This window comes from Argiope bruennichi, chromosome 4, assembly GCF_947563725.1.
Source record: "Argiope bruennichi chromosome 4, qqArgBrue1.1, whole genome shotgun sequence".
NCBI classification, from domain to species: domain Eukaryota; kingdom Metazoa; phylum Arthropoda; class Arachnida; order Araneae; family Araneidae; genus Argiope; species Argiope bruennichi.
In genome coordinates, this window is record NC_079154.1 from 90,146,106 (window position 1) to 90,164,636 (window position 18,531).

General features: G+C 30.2%; 1 protein-coding gene across 2 annotated transcripts in view; it reads left to right on the forward strand.

Annotated features, from left to right (window-relative positions):
- Positions 1-18,531, forward strand: part of LOC129965566 (tyrosine-protein phosphatase non-receptor type 4-like) — a 135,774-nt gene that overhangs the window by 23,540 nt on the left and 93,703 nt on the right. For both annotated transcript variants that reach the window (XM_056079569.1, XM_056079571.1), the window contains exon 2: positions 4,766-4,897. The gene's annotated coding sequence lies outside the window, so the exon portion shown is untranslated. The remainder of the gene's footprint in view (positions 1-4,765; positions 4,898-18,531) is intronic.

Consider the following 18,531-nt stretch of genomic DNA (forward strand, 5'->3'; position numbering starts at 1 on the left):
AGCATTTGCCATTCCTTTTCTTTTTTTGTACCAGTTTGTTTAAGCCTTCTTATCTCAGCTGATGGCTTGCGAAAAACGTTTGACATTTTCTTGTCCAATTAATCCGAGTTTGCCCAGAAAGCTGAAATAATGTGTAGGGGAACTTGGTTTAATTAAAATCCAGTGTATATTCATTTTTAGAAAGAAAAAAATACTTTCGATTAGTATAGAGATATACTTCTTGTATTTGAGTTGTCAACAGCCTTTTCGATCTTGATAAAGTCTACCTTAGTGACCCGTTAACCTCGTTTAATTTGTTTTTCCGTCTGAGATTTGACTTTTCATTGATCTGTTATTAAGCATACAGAGACTTTCATCTGAGAAGAATTTATCTAAGGGTAATTAAAAAATTGTGTTTAAAGCTTTTGCTTTTAATTTTACTTTAAATTAGCCACCTATCGCGACTAATTGGTTTGCCGAAATTAATGGTTTCTAAAAATTTCGATCAAATATTTTGCTTGACTATGTTGTAATAACTTCCTTAACAAAATATTTATATTCAAATTTTGATAGCTATATAAGCATTTTATTTTAGAAGCCTTACGTTGACCTTTGTTCATTGCTCTATGCATTCTTCTAATTATCCGTCTTCATCCCCCCCCCGCCCCTATATTACTGGAAGGAGCATCAGCATTTAAACATGGACGCATTTTAAGTTTTTCATTAATGCTTGATGCTGAAATTAAACCTTAATTGGAAGTACAACTAAATTCCAAATTTTTTATTAAATGTATATCTTATATTAAAACCTATTCAGCATGATAAAACCCATAAAATATGATTCTGCAAATCCTTTGTAACAGTTCTCAAACTGGAAACTTATTCTTATCTTTAACGATTTCGGAATTAGACTTCTTAGGGTAAATACAATATTAACAAATTCAGTTTCGACGGAGATTTTTACATTTTTTTTTCATTTGTTATTAATTTTATTTTGTTATTTATTTATTTATTTGTTTGCATTGAAAACGGAATGGAATTCCTTATTACTCCAATAAAAAGTACATATATATATAATATATATATATATATATATATATAAAGCACCGATGCATTTCAGAAAAGACGAGTCGGGAACAAAATGAATTTATAACTAAAAGTTATGTTCAAGATGTTACTTTTTGACATAATCAACGTGAAGTTTCAGATATTTGTCATATCGGAAGACCAGGTTTTCGTTTCCCTTTTTCGAAGAACGTTAGCGCCAGTTCTATGAAATGGACCTTAACGTTGTTTAAAGCGCCTCATTAGTTGGAAGTTCTTTAAATTTCCTTTTAAGAATAGAATATGGTGCAGGAAATATTTATTATAAACATTCATCCTCCAAGGTTTGGTCGGCCAGTTCATTGCCTGAGTTTCCAGCACCCTCATCTTTCGGACGACTTGTTCAACCCTTTGAACATGATCTTCATTTGCGACAATCTTGTGTAATGGTTCTTCGTCATCGAGAACTAGACTTAGAGCTGAATGATTCTGACTAATCAGGAGCTTTAAAGGAACTTTAAGGCCCACTTCACATCATCAGCGACAATATATTTCGAAGTGGGAATAGGAAATGAATATAAACAGATCTCTGTTTTTGTACCGAAGTGTATTTAATATTTATGTTTATAATAATCGAGGGTATTTATCTCTAATTTATAATTCGCTACTTTTATCAGATTTGAAGTCTTTATATGTTTGTATATAACTTCGGTGATAAATTCATTTTTCTCCTCTCTTATCTTTTTTTAATAATCCATCGGAGCTTGGAGAAAAAAAAAAAAAAAAGGAAGAAAGAAGGGAAATTGCCTTTTTATGTCTTTTTTTTTTTTTTTTTTTTTTTTGCATTGAATATATTAGTTTTTTCTCGCACTTGAAATTAAAGGATCATTAATTTTATAATCTTTACAAGTTGCGCTTATCACATTTTTCAATTAATTCTCCATATACTGTCTTCTTTATCTGAAAATTTATCATAAACTAGCCATTCAGCTTCCCATTTTCTTAAATCACCCTTCACTTCTCCTGAAAAGTTAAGATTTCCCCCTCGCTGACACGCGCTCCGCTCGCCTTGATTGAAAGCTAGACAAGATTGGATTTCGCTTCTCATTTGTGTCTTCCTCCCTGCACGTGACTTCTTCTTCTTCTTCCAGAACTAATCCTCTTAGTGCAGTTTCATCTTCACTCTCTTTTCATTTTCTTCTCTCTTGTTTCCGCCGCTTTTCTTTGGTGTCAGCCATATCTCGGTCAGATGAAGGACCTGCCGTCCAATTGTTCCTGAACTCATCGAGTTTTTTTTTTAAAGAAGCTAGCGCAAAGCAGGAACAGATTGCTCCTCATTCATTCCAATTTTTAACACTCGCATGTATCATTGTCTTTGGAAAAGCATACTCTGGGTGTAGGAACAAAGGGAGTTTGGAAGAGCTCTTCGCTCCTTTCTTTTGATTACTTCTCTTGAACTCGTTTTATCAAATGGGATATTTCGTATCTTCCTCGCACCATTCCGTCATTATTTTCGTTGGCAAGTGCGGTGGTTCCTTCTTTAAATAATTTTCTATTAGCTTTGGGCGCATTTGTTTTCATAATAGTAGTGCTCACTGTTGTGGATTTTTTGATGAGATTTTGGTTCTTTTAAGAATTTGTATATTAGGCAGATTTATTTAAGTCTGAAAGGGTCTTAAGTCATTTGCCCCTGACTATTATCCATTTTCTAGGGAAATCGAAAGAACTGTATTTCACTTTACATTTTCTAAATGAAAAAAATATTCCAATTAAAAGTTCTCAGCAGCTATCTTACTAATTCTGAAATTCATTGCTTCACAATTTATATGTTCCATCCTCTTTTTTTGTGAGAGGTATGCGTGGAATAGAATATATTAAACTTTTTGTAGCACCATTTTTTTTTCACTCTATTAAATTATGTTATAATTTGGTTGCAATTGAGAGAGTTTCTTTACACGGACTTTTTGTTGGAGCTCAGTTTCGCAGTTAACATATAATTGCATCTTAGCTTCAAATTCAATTTATAATCAAAACTTTTCTTCTAAACTTATATATAATATTATAATTCATGCTTTCTTAATTTGGTGGCATGCCAAATCTGTGAAGAAACAAAATTTCACCTGGAAAAAGAGTTTTAATTTTTCGATAACAGAATTAATAAAAAAAAAAACAAAAAAAAAACATCTTTTAACTGATCTAAAAAACAAAATCAACTATTGAAGATGTTTGATCGTTTTTTTTTTTTTTTTTTAAATTAGCGAGAAATGTTTAAATAGTCACCTACAAATTTTTGAAAAAGTTTATGGAAATAGAATGTTGGGTGGAGAAATTTTAGTTTCAACTTTTTTTAAAAATTTTCGTAAAAGGTGATTATTTTTTAAAAATTTCTTAAAATACATTAAATTATCCAAGGGATCCAAAATTAGGTTTTCTTTCTTTCTTTCTTTTTAAAGAAGAGTGCTAATTGTTTGTACTTTTTATCGGTGCAAAAAATTTGTTTCCTATACTTATAAAAAACTGTACTACAGTGGGAAATCTGCCAAAACAATACAGGACCTTAAGTTAAAAAAAAAAAATCAAAATTTAGTCTTCAGCAGGGGTGTTTGTGCTCCGGGGAAACCCCGGAATTCCGGGGATTTTGAACTTCGATACCCGGAAATTCCGGGGATCGTCGTTCAAAAGGAAGTAGGAATAATAATGAATTATTTATTTTGATCTGGGTAATTTTGTTTGCTTTGAAAGCAGAAAACGCAAGGTCAGTGTGTGTGGTGAAAACTTTTCCTTTCTTTCTCCAAAGGCAGTGATAATGCGTGAAAAGGGGGAAAAAACTTCTTTTTTGTTCTTTCCTTATTGCGAGTTATGACTCATTCCCCCGGTTCTCGGACATTCTCTTCTGGATTCTTTTCGGCAAGTAGGCGCGGCAGAAAAAAAAGGGAGAGACTTCGTTCGACCAGATGTGCGATCACGTGACCTGGGTTCAAAGGTTTTAATTTTGCAAAAAAAGTAATTCATTGAACTTTTATAATTAGGTCATTCAATACTTCATAATTGTAATTTTTCATTTCTCCCCCCCCCTTCGCGAAACTCCAAAATGTCGGTAGTAAGTCCGTAAAAGTTTCAGGGGATTTTTTTGGGGTCCCACAAACACCCCTGCTTCAGGGTGCATTGAATCTTCGTTACGATTTATGTTTGTGTCAAATTTCGTGGTTGTAAGCTCGATACATTTGCTTCCTCTAAATGACTTTCATTCAAAATATGATAAAAAAGAAATTTAGTGTAAAGTCCATTTTCACCAGATTTCATTTGCCTAACTCAAAGCGCTTTTGAGCTATCGTATTCAAAACAGACAAGCATAATTCAAAAATGTGCTTTTCAAACTCTAGGAGGTCTTCATCAAAATATCGAGTTCGAATTTGTCGACGATGAAGGATTTGATTTTGATTGCTCTTACATTGTAGACTTTGTAAGAGAAAAAAAAATAATAATAAAAACAAGAATCGATGTATATACTACATTAGAAAACTGACACTCTTTTTTTTTATGCACTGTTTATCAGCTATATATAAGAATTTTGATTGCTTGTTTATACTCCATTTTTTTTATAATACTATTTTATATTCCTCAAAATGTGTATTTTATCAAATAATTTCCTTATGAATAATTTGTGTATTATTTAGTTATTAATATTACACTTTTTTTTTATATTGCATATATGATTTATTTTTTTATATATATATTTCAGATCCTGAAGTTTCAATGTCCAGATCAATTAATTGTTCTAACACTAATTTCCATCCCTTATGTTGGAACCAATAGCAGGAACCACTTCTTCGAATTAATGTCTTCCCATCGATATACACATCGTTGGGTAGGGGTAGGTGAAGTTTATTTATTCTTTGTTTAAATATTATTTATTTGCTTGGATAATCAAAAGAAAAATAAATGGGTGTGATGGCAGATGAATGCCGTTTGCAATCTATGTGGGCTTCAGAAATGAGTTTTTAAATTATGATTTTAATTAAATAGTGAGTTAATAGATACTATTGTTTTGATTAGTTTGTTTCTCAGTTAATTTAACAATCAAAAGTAAGGGCTCGTTTTTAATAAAAAATAAACAAAGTAGAAATTATTTATATATTCTGTATATAAAAACTCATTCCTCTCTCTCATTTATATTATAAGATAAGAAACTGATATTATCAGTTGCAATGATTGGTGAGTTCTGTAGGTAGTTAATAGACTAAGATTTTTCTAACTATGTAGAATTACAAAGGGACTTCTAACTAAAATTATTAGGTGATGAAAATCATGCGTCAAACAGTTAAATTATTTTAATTATTTCACTTAAGAATATATAAGAAATTTAATTTATTTTTTATCAAGTTCTTTTAGTTTTACGCCTGATATTTTTAAATCTATAAAAAAATTTCGGGGCGATTAAAACTAAAGTTACTTAGGCAACTCTTTGCAACATAACTTGATGTATTTTATAATTTCTTGTGTCCCAATAACTTGTAACTATTTAGATACATTAATTATACCAAAAAAAAAAAACGCCCTCTCCTCGAATCTCATTAATTATTTTTGAAATTAACATTTATATACGCCAGAAGTATACTATTGGAAATAGTAATTCACATTAAGAGTACAATGAAAATTATACGATGCATTGTTATGTCCAGTTAACCTGTTTTATTTCAAAGTAAATATATTTGGTTAATTTTTTTAGCATCAGCCTGTGTTTTGTTCACTTGTGGCTTTCTTTCTTTCTATTACTTCTTTGCCTAAAGTTAATATGTAAAAAAGTATGTCTGCAGTAACATAAGTAACCGCAGTAAAGGAGAGTTATAAAACATGTCAAAGTACTTCTCTGTCCGTTTAATATCTTATATCAATGTTTAAGAATCGTTTTAATAAAAAAACTGGTTTGTATTTTCATAAAAATTACTTTAACGTTTATAATCATATCAGCATATGTTTTTGTGTGTTTTGTATTTAACATACAAATTCATAAGATTAAAAGTTATGTTTCTCTAAAAGTACATTTCTTATTTATTAAAACATTTTGAGCATAAGCCGTTCGAATTTCTACAAAGATTTTCCGTCATATTTCTAAAAAGGTTTGTAAGTTTGTTGTTGTTGTTATTGTGTAACTAATAAATGCGAATTAGCATTTATTATAATCTTTGGTGAATGTTTGTCGCATTTACTTTTGAAGAAGGAATTGGTGATTCCGACTATTTTTCTGTATTTTAATCTGTCCCATTATTATTCCTCCTTCTCGAATGCATTAGCATGTGAATCATACACGGTGATCCATCTGTTTTTATATTTCACTTAAGTAAATATGCAGGAATCTGTTAAACAAACTTAGTAATCATTTTAAACTTCTTGAAGGTTTTGTTGTTGGAATTGCGTGCTTGTGATAAATTCTGTTTTTTAAATACACTATTATTTTGAATATATTTCCCCTTTCGCGACAATCACATGTTTCTCAGTAGAGTGGTTTGAATTTTTAATTTCGTACTATTTGATAATTTAACATTTAGCATTATTGATTATATAAATCTGTTAGATATATTTTAATTTTGTTTGTAAAACACTAAATAAATGTTTTGAATCTAAGATTTTTAGCTTTAAAATAATTTATTTCCTTTATATACATATGCAGAGCATTTAATAAATTAATTTCCCGTCAGAAATGTTGTTGTATTATTCTTGCGAGTGAATATTTTAAATTATAAATAAAAACTTGTTATTAGTATGTATTAACCCTTTAAAGAGCCATTTTTTTCTGGTCATATTATGTTAAAATATTTTTAGGCTTGAAATTAGAATAAGAGAAGAGATTCATTTAGCTTATTAGATAAATTTAATTTGATTAATGAATTAATTTGGTTAATTAATAATTAAGTATCAAATCAAGACACATGATTTTGTGTAAAATAAAGAACTAAAGCATCTAAGTTTCTGTCTTTCTAAAAAAATGTGTCAGAACTTATGCCAACCTACATAAATTCATACAAAGATTAATAAATTTGGTGGGAAGCATACTTCCCACGGCCTTAGAAAGAGTTAAAAGAAATACATATGCCCTTTTTATATAGTTTCTTGTTACAAATTCAGCCCTCTGTTTAAGGCGCAAGAGCCGTTTAGCTGAACTAGACTGTGTAACGTTGTGTTGTAACGTTTAATAAGATAATTAAACGTGGGTGTACCAATGGATTTAAAAAAGTAGTAAAATCTGGATATTATTCGAATGAAAGAATCAAATTTTATTGACTTTAAAAGCACATGAGAGGGACTTGAACAATGTTTATATTTGTGAGATAACAAGTTTTGAAAAGTGTAAATACTGAGACCGAAGTTAGAATATTCTGAAAGGATTTGATGAAAAGATATAAGACAGCTGCTTTATGATCACGTAGATTCTGCTCTCTGAGCAACAAATGAGGGCGATACCACGTGTGCCGTACACGTGAACTAGTTAATTGGGCATTGCATTTCTATTTAATTATTGTTAAGGCTGAAAGGCATGAAATTTGTTTCCGTTTTTAAGTGCTATTGTTCCAGCCATATTGAGGAAGAAGTATTTTAATGTCGCTCACAGGGATGGTAAAATTGGGTAAATGAAGTGCGGATTTTGCAACCATGTCCACTGACTCGTTGTTACCAACGTTTCCAAGAAAATATCATTAATAGGGTAAAAGTGCGAAAAGTTTATCGAAAAAAGGTATGATGATAATGTTAAATGGTTTTGAGGGAAATTTATTTTAAATTAGGCGACTACGTTTAAAAAATCGATTTTTTTGCAAAATTGGGATTTCTTTTTTTTAAATTTAATATTCTCAAAGTTTGAATAGATTTCTTTATAAAGCTTTTAGAGTTTTGTTTCTATTTTTTTTTTGGGGGGGGGGGGGTATACTGATTCTTTTGTTTGCATTTACATACGTTTAATTGTTTTTTACATCTTTAGATGTTATTTTCTCAAATTCTAATCTTTGATAGAATTTTCTTACGAAAAACTTCATAAATATAATGCATATTTTTTGTTCAAATGTGGTATAAAATTTTTTGAATATTATCTGTAGTTCCTGAATTATAGAACAAGTAATATATGCATTTAGAAATATTTTACGGTCTTTTTAGTACTTCACTATGTGAAAAAAAAAATGGAAAGGGTCATGTTATTTAGCAGTCGAACCCCAATATTTAAAGGATGAATAGAAATACAGCTTATTTTTTAGTTCTGGAACAGGATATTATATTTCTTAAGCTATCTACAAAATTTTAAGCAAATCATTTGATAAACCTCTAAACTAGAAGATTTTTGCTTCATAACTCTTTTTTAGCTCCTTCCCCTCCAAAAAAAACACGTTTATTTTTAATTTTTAAAAACTTTTGCCGCTTAACTAGTATATTTTGGTTTTATAAATGTTTTAATTTTTATGCAGATATTTAAAAAAAAAATACTATTTTCGAACGAAAAATTCATCCCGAACTTAATCACCTACCTTAAGAAACTAATATTATAATAAATTTGCAATACTTATTCTGATTTGAATTTTTATATATAATTATGTGTTGTTTCCATCAATTTTGAATACACATTTTTTTTTTCACGTTATAGTTATTAAAGTCAAGATATTTTTCTTTCTGTAGTCTTCAACAGAAAACTTTAAGTTTGGTGTTTACATAATATATGTATTATTTTGAAAACGTGATTATTATGGTTCTTCTAACAAAATTGAGAAAAGGAGCAATAATATTTTTTAATACTTCTTCTATACAAGTTTAATGATTTTATTTAATAACACAAAGTGAATTTAGTATGTTTTGTTATTTCTCAAATTTTGAAAGATATAATTATTGTTACTAGCAATATTTTTTTTCTATCACTTTTTAGAAATATAAAATGCCTTCGTTAAGCCTACCTTTATAAAATCAGTGATTTAAGTGAAGATCGTGAAGTAAAAGCGCTTATGAAATGTCTCATTAAATTCCCCAGAACACTTTAGCAATGTGCTGCAGAATAATCTCATCGAAAATCGTGTCAGATTTTAATTTCGTCTCATGACGTGTTTCCTCCAGTAACTTTAATCAATTAAGTTAGCTTTTCCCAACAATACAACAATCTGACGCACGCGTCGTCTCTTGCTTAAACGAAGCTATTTGCCCTCACTTGTACTCTCCGATCCATCATCTTTCACCTCTGGTTTCAATAGAGGCAGGGGAAAGCAGCCTCGGATTTGCAGGCCATTGATAAACCACAAGGGCACGCAGAACGGATCTGAACATTAATCATATTTAGAAAACAAAAGGAAGTCATTGCGCACTCTTAACTCGACATTGGAAGGCTGCTGTGTTTAGTGCAATATTAGTGTTGGTTGTTTTACTGAATTATTGGTTGATTTTCTGCGAAGAGTATTTAGGAAGCAGAATGTCATGTATGACAAATAAACCACATAACAGTTTTCTAAAGAATTGTTTTTTGTATACATTTTCGAGTTCGTTAAGCATGTTATTTAACATGTCCCTTTGGGGAAATGAAAAGATAATGAAATTATTTTAATCTTTATGAAATTATGTTAATCGTTTTGCACGTAATTATTTTTTTTAAAATAATTGTGGAATAGGGTTCTTATCTCAAAAGAATTTTGTTTTCTGCTCTTAGATGAGGTATTATGATATGAAATGAGCTGTAAGTCAAAATGTATTTTATTAGAGTTATGGAATGCAGTCGTTTTGAGTCTTGTTGGCAAATACTATTTGCAAAAAAAAAGTGATTTTTTTTTTAGTTAGATTCCTCGTAGGAAGACTACGTATTGCAATGGTTCTCATGTCACGACTCCGAGAAAATTTCTTCAGTTTTTCACTGATCTTGGTCCCTAGATCCCAAAACCACCTTTCGTTCAAAAGTTTATATATGCGACCTTTTGTCCATATTGTAAACAGGATAACTAGGATAATTTTGTTTAGATTTTAACTGGCTTGTATTATATTGTTAGAAATGTAACAATCGCAGATGAGTTCATAAATGGGCCATCTAACTCAAAGGGGGTTTCTTAATATTGAATTAAATCCAGTTAGCCTAATTAATGCCTCATTAAGACAAACAACTTTTATATTTAAAGTTTTTCGTTAATTGCAGTATTTTAGAAGCTAGGGGCTAAAAAGTGATTTTCAAGTCCTAATTTTGATTGTTTTTCCCGTGAGTTTTGTCTAAGGATTGAAAGGAATTTGGAAATAGTAAATTAGTTGTAAAGGAATTACCTTTGCCTTCCAGCTTGCCGAGAGAATATTTTTTTTTCTGTAAATTATCCATGTAATCTTCAATCGGAACTTTTGGGATTTTTCATTTAGTACTAATAAAACACAATATAAAGTTTTAAATATAACTATAGCGTGTCATCGTATTAGTCTGGTGAATATTATATCGCATTTAAGTGTTTTGCCTTTTTTAGTCATTTTTTTTACTTTTTTTTATTTATTTATTATTATTTTATTTAAGAGATTATATAGAAATTTTGAAATACTTTTTCTACTTTGAGAAAGACTGGAATGATCTTATTTGTTACTAGCCGCCTTTGGCGACCAGCCGGTTCGCCAATCTTAATGTTCGTTAAAATTTTAATAATTAAATATTTTATGCAATTTCTACTTTAATAGCTTCTTCATCAAAATATTTTAAAACTTCAAATTTTGATTATCATATAATTCATTCATAATATTATAAAGGCCTTCAGTCATAACGTAATATGTATCTTTCTCATTTTTTGTTAGCACCCGTAGAATTTATGCTTTAAATTAAAGTGGAAAGAATTTATCTTCAATTAATATAATAATATTTTTTTACTGAAACAAAGCATTTTTTTATAATCTGATTACTGAAAATAGAGTCACTCAGCGTTTAAACTTTATGGGCACTAAAGAATATCTTTTTTAATATATGTAATATCTTTTATGTAATATCTCAAGAGTTGGTCAACAAAATTTTCTTAGATTCATTATGAGCAGATCGATTCATTAACAATGTTTAAATTTAAATGCATCAAACACTAAGAAAATAAAACGAATCGTTTAAAATAAACGGTTGAAAACAGGTTTTAAAAAAACTACTTAAAAAACGATGTACTTAAAACTATAAGCATATACAAAAAATATATAACTAACATAAATACAATTTACTTACAAAAGTATGCAACTAACCCAAAAATAATTTAAATCATCCATTGATAACGTTGTCATGGCAACAATCAAGAGAATGCGCATGCGTGAATATTCTTCGCCGGTTACGTAACGCAAATACGTGATTTTTTCTACGCCAGTTGGGGTAACGCTATGCGGATTAGAAATTTTTAATTTCCTTTATTCTGTTTTATTTTAATTCAAAAGTACTTCAGAATGAATCTGAAAGATTGATTCATTAACAATGTTTAATTTTAAATGCATAAAACATTAAGAAAATAAACAGAACCGATTGAAATAATCCGCCGAAAAATTTTAACCCTAGCCTCATTACTGTTGGGAGAAAAAAAAACTGAAGCCTTTCTCGTTTGGCGCTGGTGATAATGGAAGATTTTTTTGGCGCAAAAGTTGGCGGTGCGGAAAATGGAAGATTTTTTTGGCGGGAAAGTTAGTTTTTAATTAATAATTAAAATTCTAATTAAAAATTCGAAAAAAGAAACCCCAGGTGCACATTCCTAACCTCCAAGGTATACATGTACCAAATTTGGTAGCTGTATGTCAAACGGTCTGGCCTGTAGAGCGCCAACACACACACACACATTAAGCTTTATTATAAGTATAGATAGATAGATAAGTAAGCCACTGTACAAATTAGACGAAGAATTGCATATTGCTCTGAGGACTAGAACTGACTGCTATAATCAGCTTTTATAATTATTTGACCAAGATTTTGTCCGTGTACTTTATTTGGCGCACATATTTCCTATGATCCACCTACTTCTCCGTATCTGACACGACCCAAGCTATTTAAAGCAATCTGTAATAACCACTCGCACTTTGAATTTTGAAGGTGTGACTATAAATATTTATTAGCTGATCTTTTTGTAATATTGTTTGTTATCGTTGTCATAAAATAATTTTCATGGCGTTAGATTCACAGTCACTAGTTTAACCCCTTGTGGTAAAGTCAAGTCATCAGTTTTTCATATCGGGACATACTATGACACATTACCCGCGTCATATGACTAAAATTGCATTGAATATGAAAATAGTTTAAAATTTCGGTTATATTGAATGTGGAAATACTCTTTTTAACTTGTTTAATTATCACAGATTATCATCACATGCTGTTTTTTATTGGAATTATTACGTGCAGGTCATAACTAAATTTTGATAATCAGTCGAATTTCATTCTTTTTGACATTAAATGTGAGCGGTTATTGTAACGTTTTTACTAAATTAAATACATAAATGCGTATTGTGAAATAAACACAACGTGGATAAGAGTAGTATACTTTAAAGATGAAGAATGATTGTAGTGATTATGTAGAATACGATACTTTATTATGAAGGTGATGATAGTGAAATATTACCAAGAAGGTGACTAATAAGTGATAATAATGAACTCTCTGGAAGCGCGAACCCAAACTAATGAATTTGAATGAAAATATGTGACATGTCTAGTAAAGGAATTTATGGAAGTGCTTGATGTAAATGCTCTGATTTTGAGCAAACTAGAAGGTTTAAATATGAACTTTTGTAATTATTATGAGCAGTATCTAATGGGGGGTCTGAAGTAATTTTTCCTTGATAAATCATGTAGCAAGACGTTAATATATATTAGAATTGAACATTACAATTAGGGATTGCAATACCGGGATACCGAATACCGGTATTTTGAGCCATTTGTACAGTTTTGTAATACCGGTATTCACAAGTTGAAATACCGTTTTTTCGGTATTTACTAGAAATTTTTGAAATTGTCTCCGCTATATGTTCAGGGATCCCCAACATAGCAAAATAGTATACGTTTTTCTTTTTTGTCTCCCTAACGTGCGAAATTAATTAGACTGTGAAAAGAAGTTGCATCGTACAATCAAGAGAAGTGATAAAATACTGTTTGACAACGGAATGTAAAATGGGTTTGGATGGGTTTAATTCGACAAAATAGGGTTGAGAGGAAAGATGAAAGGAGGAGATGTTTACGTTTAACAATGAAAATTGCAGTTTTATGAGACGTAAACATTACAGATCAATTAGTAAAACGAAATGTCTTACGGTATTTACATAATTATAATGATTTCAAGAATGAAAATGGAAAATAAGAAAAGAGATTAACAAATTTAAATCTGATCAAGTTTATAGTAAATTTTCTTAACATTTTTTACCCACAAACCTATCCACGTTCAGAAGAATTCGGTACAGTTATCGAAGATTATGATGACACTAATGTCGATAGTGAAAAGGAATTGTTCTTGAACAAAAATTAGAATTAGCGATAAATAAAAAACTTTGAACAAACCAAAATACAATACAGAAATCAGCTATATCCAAAATCATCCGATGAGAAATCGATTTATTTGAAGATGTGGGATTTAGAGTCAAATACTTGGAAAAAGTATATCGCGCATTGCTAACAGTACCAAGTAGCGTAGATGTCGAAAGAGCGTTTTCGACAACTGGTAATTTTTGCACAAAATTACGTTCCTGCTTAATGACAATACAATCGATGCACTATGTTTTTTAAGATCCCATTTCAAAAATGTGTAATAGTACCACAGGCTGAATAGTGATGTTTACACTTTTTTGTGATTTTAATAAAGAAGTTCCTTTACTTTTTTGTGATTCTTTATATACTGTTATAATTTATAAGTTACAAATCATCTTTTGTGATATTTACACTCACTAATAAAATTGGCAAATAAAACAAAGAAACAACTGTTTGTTTTTTTTTCTAAAATTTTTACTACCGGTATTAAGATCTAAAAAATACCGAATACCAGTATTAAACTTTCGGTCCGATATTGCAATCCCTAATTACAATATATTATTTCATGATACATACCAATGGTTATTATACACTAAGACGACTCTGGTTATGAAAAATCATTTCGTATTAAAGTGATTATTTAGGTTGCTCTTATAAAATTTTAATTGATTAATATTTTATTAAATGCTTAATTTAATCAAAAGTGGGCCTATTCGACTAAACATTTCTATGACATATGATTATTTAATAAATAATGCATGTGGCTTTTCCTCTATTGTTTGAAATATTTAATGACGCATTTTATTTATTGGAGATATAAAGATATAAAATAACAAAAAGAAATGTATTTACAAGTATAAAGTTCTATAAGTAAAATCTTTAAAGTAAAGCTTTGAAAATGAAATAATTCTGTACAACAATTAAAAATTTTCTAATGGCAGATACGGGATTATATATATATATATATATATATATATATATATATATATATATATATATATATATATATATATATATATATATCAATTCTAGAGATTTCGCGTCCATTCCATTGTATTCTGTAAAAAAAACTACGGAAGTACGGAAGACATATCATCCCCCCGAGCGGACTATGGTCCTAAAATAAACTCTTTAAAGCCGGCATCTTAACACTCCACTCGTTGTAGTAAAAATCCCTTAAACGATGCCAGGATTTCAAACGTGTGGACCACTTTGAAAATGGCATCTGGCAAGTTGCGTGGGATCAAAACGAAACGAAAACAAATATAGGAAGCGCTAGATCTTTTAAAGTGTAGATATATATACATTTTTCTTTCTTTCTTTTTTTTTTAGTGTGCCATAAAAAATCAGAGTAACGCGTCAAGAGATAAAAAAGAGAAAGAAACGGAAAAGAAATTGGCACACTAATCTTGAAGTTTTGCGGGGTTGATATGTCCTTGGAAATTTTCTTTTCTTCTTTCTTTTTTAATTAAATCTTGAACTTCGTGTATAAAACATGTAAAAATGTATGAGTACTTAGAATGAAGTGAATTATTCACTCGCAAATAAGATCTACCCACTCTGTTAAAGATAATGTTTATCATGCGGATTTCATAATCGTGAATGGAATATGTTTGTGCAGTTGCTCATTTTCTCTTTTGAAAATTCGAATTTAATTGTTAAAACAAAAAATAGGAAAATGGGAAGCACCCACTAATATCTCAATTTTTAATGTACTAAATAAAATGAAATGTTAAATAGAAAATAAGAAATTATTTTTAATGTATTTCATAACTAATTTCAAGCTCCGTTTTGTTGTTACTTATGGCACTTTACAGGCCCGCTGACGAACTGTCAGCGATTTAAGCCGAGTGTGCAGTGGCTTCTGAGGGCAAAATCCCTGAGCACCCGAGAGCAGAAGTCTGACTTCTAGCTCATATGAAGATGACACACACATTCGCTTGCACAGCTCTTTTTACAACTGGGGGGGGGGGGGGCTCTTTCACACACCTCACTGATGGAACCCAGGGTAGAGAACAACCATGCCCAAACCAGGACTTGAACCCGAAACGCCCAGATCACGGGGAAGACGCGCTACCCTCAGGCCAGGTCGCCGGTATTTCAAGTTTTTCTGCTATTTTGGATAAATAATGATTCAATAATGTTTTTATAGCTTATTTAGATTAAAGATCCTTTGTTACTTTCTCATACTCGTAGTATACTAATAGAGAGTAACTGTAATACTTCAAAAATTCGAACTCTAGATTTTCATAAATCTACGTTCCCTGAGTTCGAAAAATGCATTTTTAAAATTATATTTTAAAGAAATGCTTATTATCAAATTTTGAACGAAATCCATTCTGAGAAGGCGATTGAAAATTAACTCTAGAATTTAAAAACATAAAGAACTAAGCAGATAAAATTTGATAAACAGGATTAGCATATTTAATGTTAGTTTGTCTTAAATTTGAAACCAAATCCGCCTAGAAGTTATCACCTGCTAGTCTCTCTCTGTGTATACTAACGGATTCTGAGACGACCACATTTCGACGACTCCATCTCATTAAGGGGTGAGACGCGGAACGATGACTGCATTTCAGGTATTCTCTTTGATACTAGTAAATGTAAACATCTCCTCCTTTCATCTTTCCTTTCACCCCTATTTTGACGGATTAAACACATCCTAACGCATGCGTAAAAGCCGGAGGATTTTACAATCCGTTGCTGAACAGTATATATATATGAAACAAATTCGAATCCTGTCGGCTTTTTAATATGTAACACTTTTTTTATGTGAAGCAGGATGCAGTTTTGAAGACAGTGAAGAGACTTTTTATCTTTTTAAATTCTTTTTAATCCATCGGGAAAGCATAATTATTTACAAGCAGAGACGCGGACAAGACGTCCGCCACAGCGCATCACAAAAGCCGAAGTGGGGAAAAAGGGCCGAAATAAATTATCCCTCGCCTTATATAACCTTAAATCTTGATAGGGAAAATATTTCTTCACAGTGCCATATTAATAAGATTCTGATAGGGATTTCTGACGCATGTCAATCACATGTAAGGGAAACACAGGGATCTTTTAAGAAAAAATGTGCTTACTGGACATTTTTTACACCTTCACGCCGAGCGTGTGAAAATATCGGCGTTTAGCTGACTAAGCAATTTTATAAAGCTTCTCTTGAATTAATTAAGTAGAGAAAGTGGAATTGGATCACGAAATAAGAGAATATTTTAGAATGAAGTTACTATGGGCTAAATTAAGATAAAATCTTGGAAATTAATTAAATTGAAATTAAAAGTTTAAAATATCATTGCATATATATATATATATATATATATATATATATATATATATATATATATATATATATATATATATATATATATACAAAAACATAACATGTAAATAAGTATAACTTAATACAAAGTATTCAACTTTCATGTACGGAACTCTGACAATCTGAGTACTCATGGTGTTCCCAGCTAAGGTCCATAATTTTATTCGGTGTTGGAAAGATAACCCCCTTTTTAGGTATAAAGTAGTATTAGAGTGTACTAGATAGTTTTCTGAAGATCATTCCTACTGTATGTGTGTCAAAAAAAATAATGATATAAATGGATTGTTTTTATATGCACATTTATTTTTTTATTATTTATAGGTAGCTAAAGAAATAAATTCTCAAAAAAATAAAGCTTGTGGTTTCTTAAGTTTAGTCATTTGGGATGTGTCTCCTTATTGTTAATTATTACACAACTTCAATATTTTTTATGTATTTATTTATTTTCCTCTACACGAAAGCACTTCCTCCAGCTTTGCATTAGTTTTATTTTGTTTGTGAAAGTAGTAACAATAACTCCTGCTGTTCTGTTGCAAGAGCGTTTATGAGTCGTTTCGGTCACAATGCCCTCCCTTTAATTCATTTGCTTAGGAATCAGACATGAAAAATGAACGGATACATTCTCCATTATTTGCATGCAAAACGACGCCCGTAATGTGAAACTCCCAAGGCTTTTAAGAAATTAGGATGGATAAGTTTTATTTTTTTATTTTTAAACGATAACCCTTTACTTTATTAAAAGCCCACGCTTGCAGCTGACGAACGAATAAATTTAATGTTTCCATGAGTGAAATATATGTTTTCTTATGAAAAATGAATCTCGATTTCTTTTGGCGATTGCAAAAGTCGTCATGCTATTAAGACTAATGTGTGCCTGCTTCGTTGTAAAAAAAAAAGGGTTGCTTAGAAAATAAGTATATTCAAGTCGATGATCATAAGGTACTTTTAAAAATGAGTGGTCAGTCTTGCCAAACAGCCGCGGACAATCAAAAATTTTGAGAATTCAGACTTTGCTTCGGATTCTGTTGATAAGTAACCGTTTATACATCTTTTCTGGAATTGTTGTGGCATGACGTATAATTGAAATTTTAACAATTAAGTTTTTAATTATCGCAAATTAAAATTACTTATGCTAGTTTTTCTAAAAATAAAAGTGTTAGTTTTTTTTTAAAGTTGTTCTTGTATAATGCTTATTATCTTAACAACGCATCTAGAGTTCATATATAAACGAAGAAAAAAATGATTGTAATAACACTGCACTTCATTGCAATAAAACATGCAAATGACATAAATATGATTATATCTAAAATACATAATAATAAAATGGTCAATGCCTGGAATACAAGAAATTTAATTAATGAACATAGTAATATACAACATTGTACAATACAACGCAGCATTGAAAATAATGATTAAATTTAAAAAGCATTTATCATAAAAATGAAAAAATTATACTTTAGTACCTTTTGTGATCATCTGATTCAGAATTATTGGTTGTATTTAATTTCAATTAAATTCTTGAGCAAAATTTAATATCCATGATTCCTACAACAATGTATTGCTAAGGATCAAATTATAACAAAGATTAAAGCCATGTTATTTTAACAGCCTTTACTATGTACATGGACATTTCTAATCGGTCTAATCTCATGATATGATGCCATTAAAAATATAATTTCTTGTTAATATAATTTCACTTCTAATTCCTCATGTAAACTGTTACGTTGAA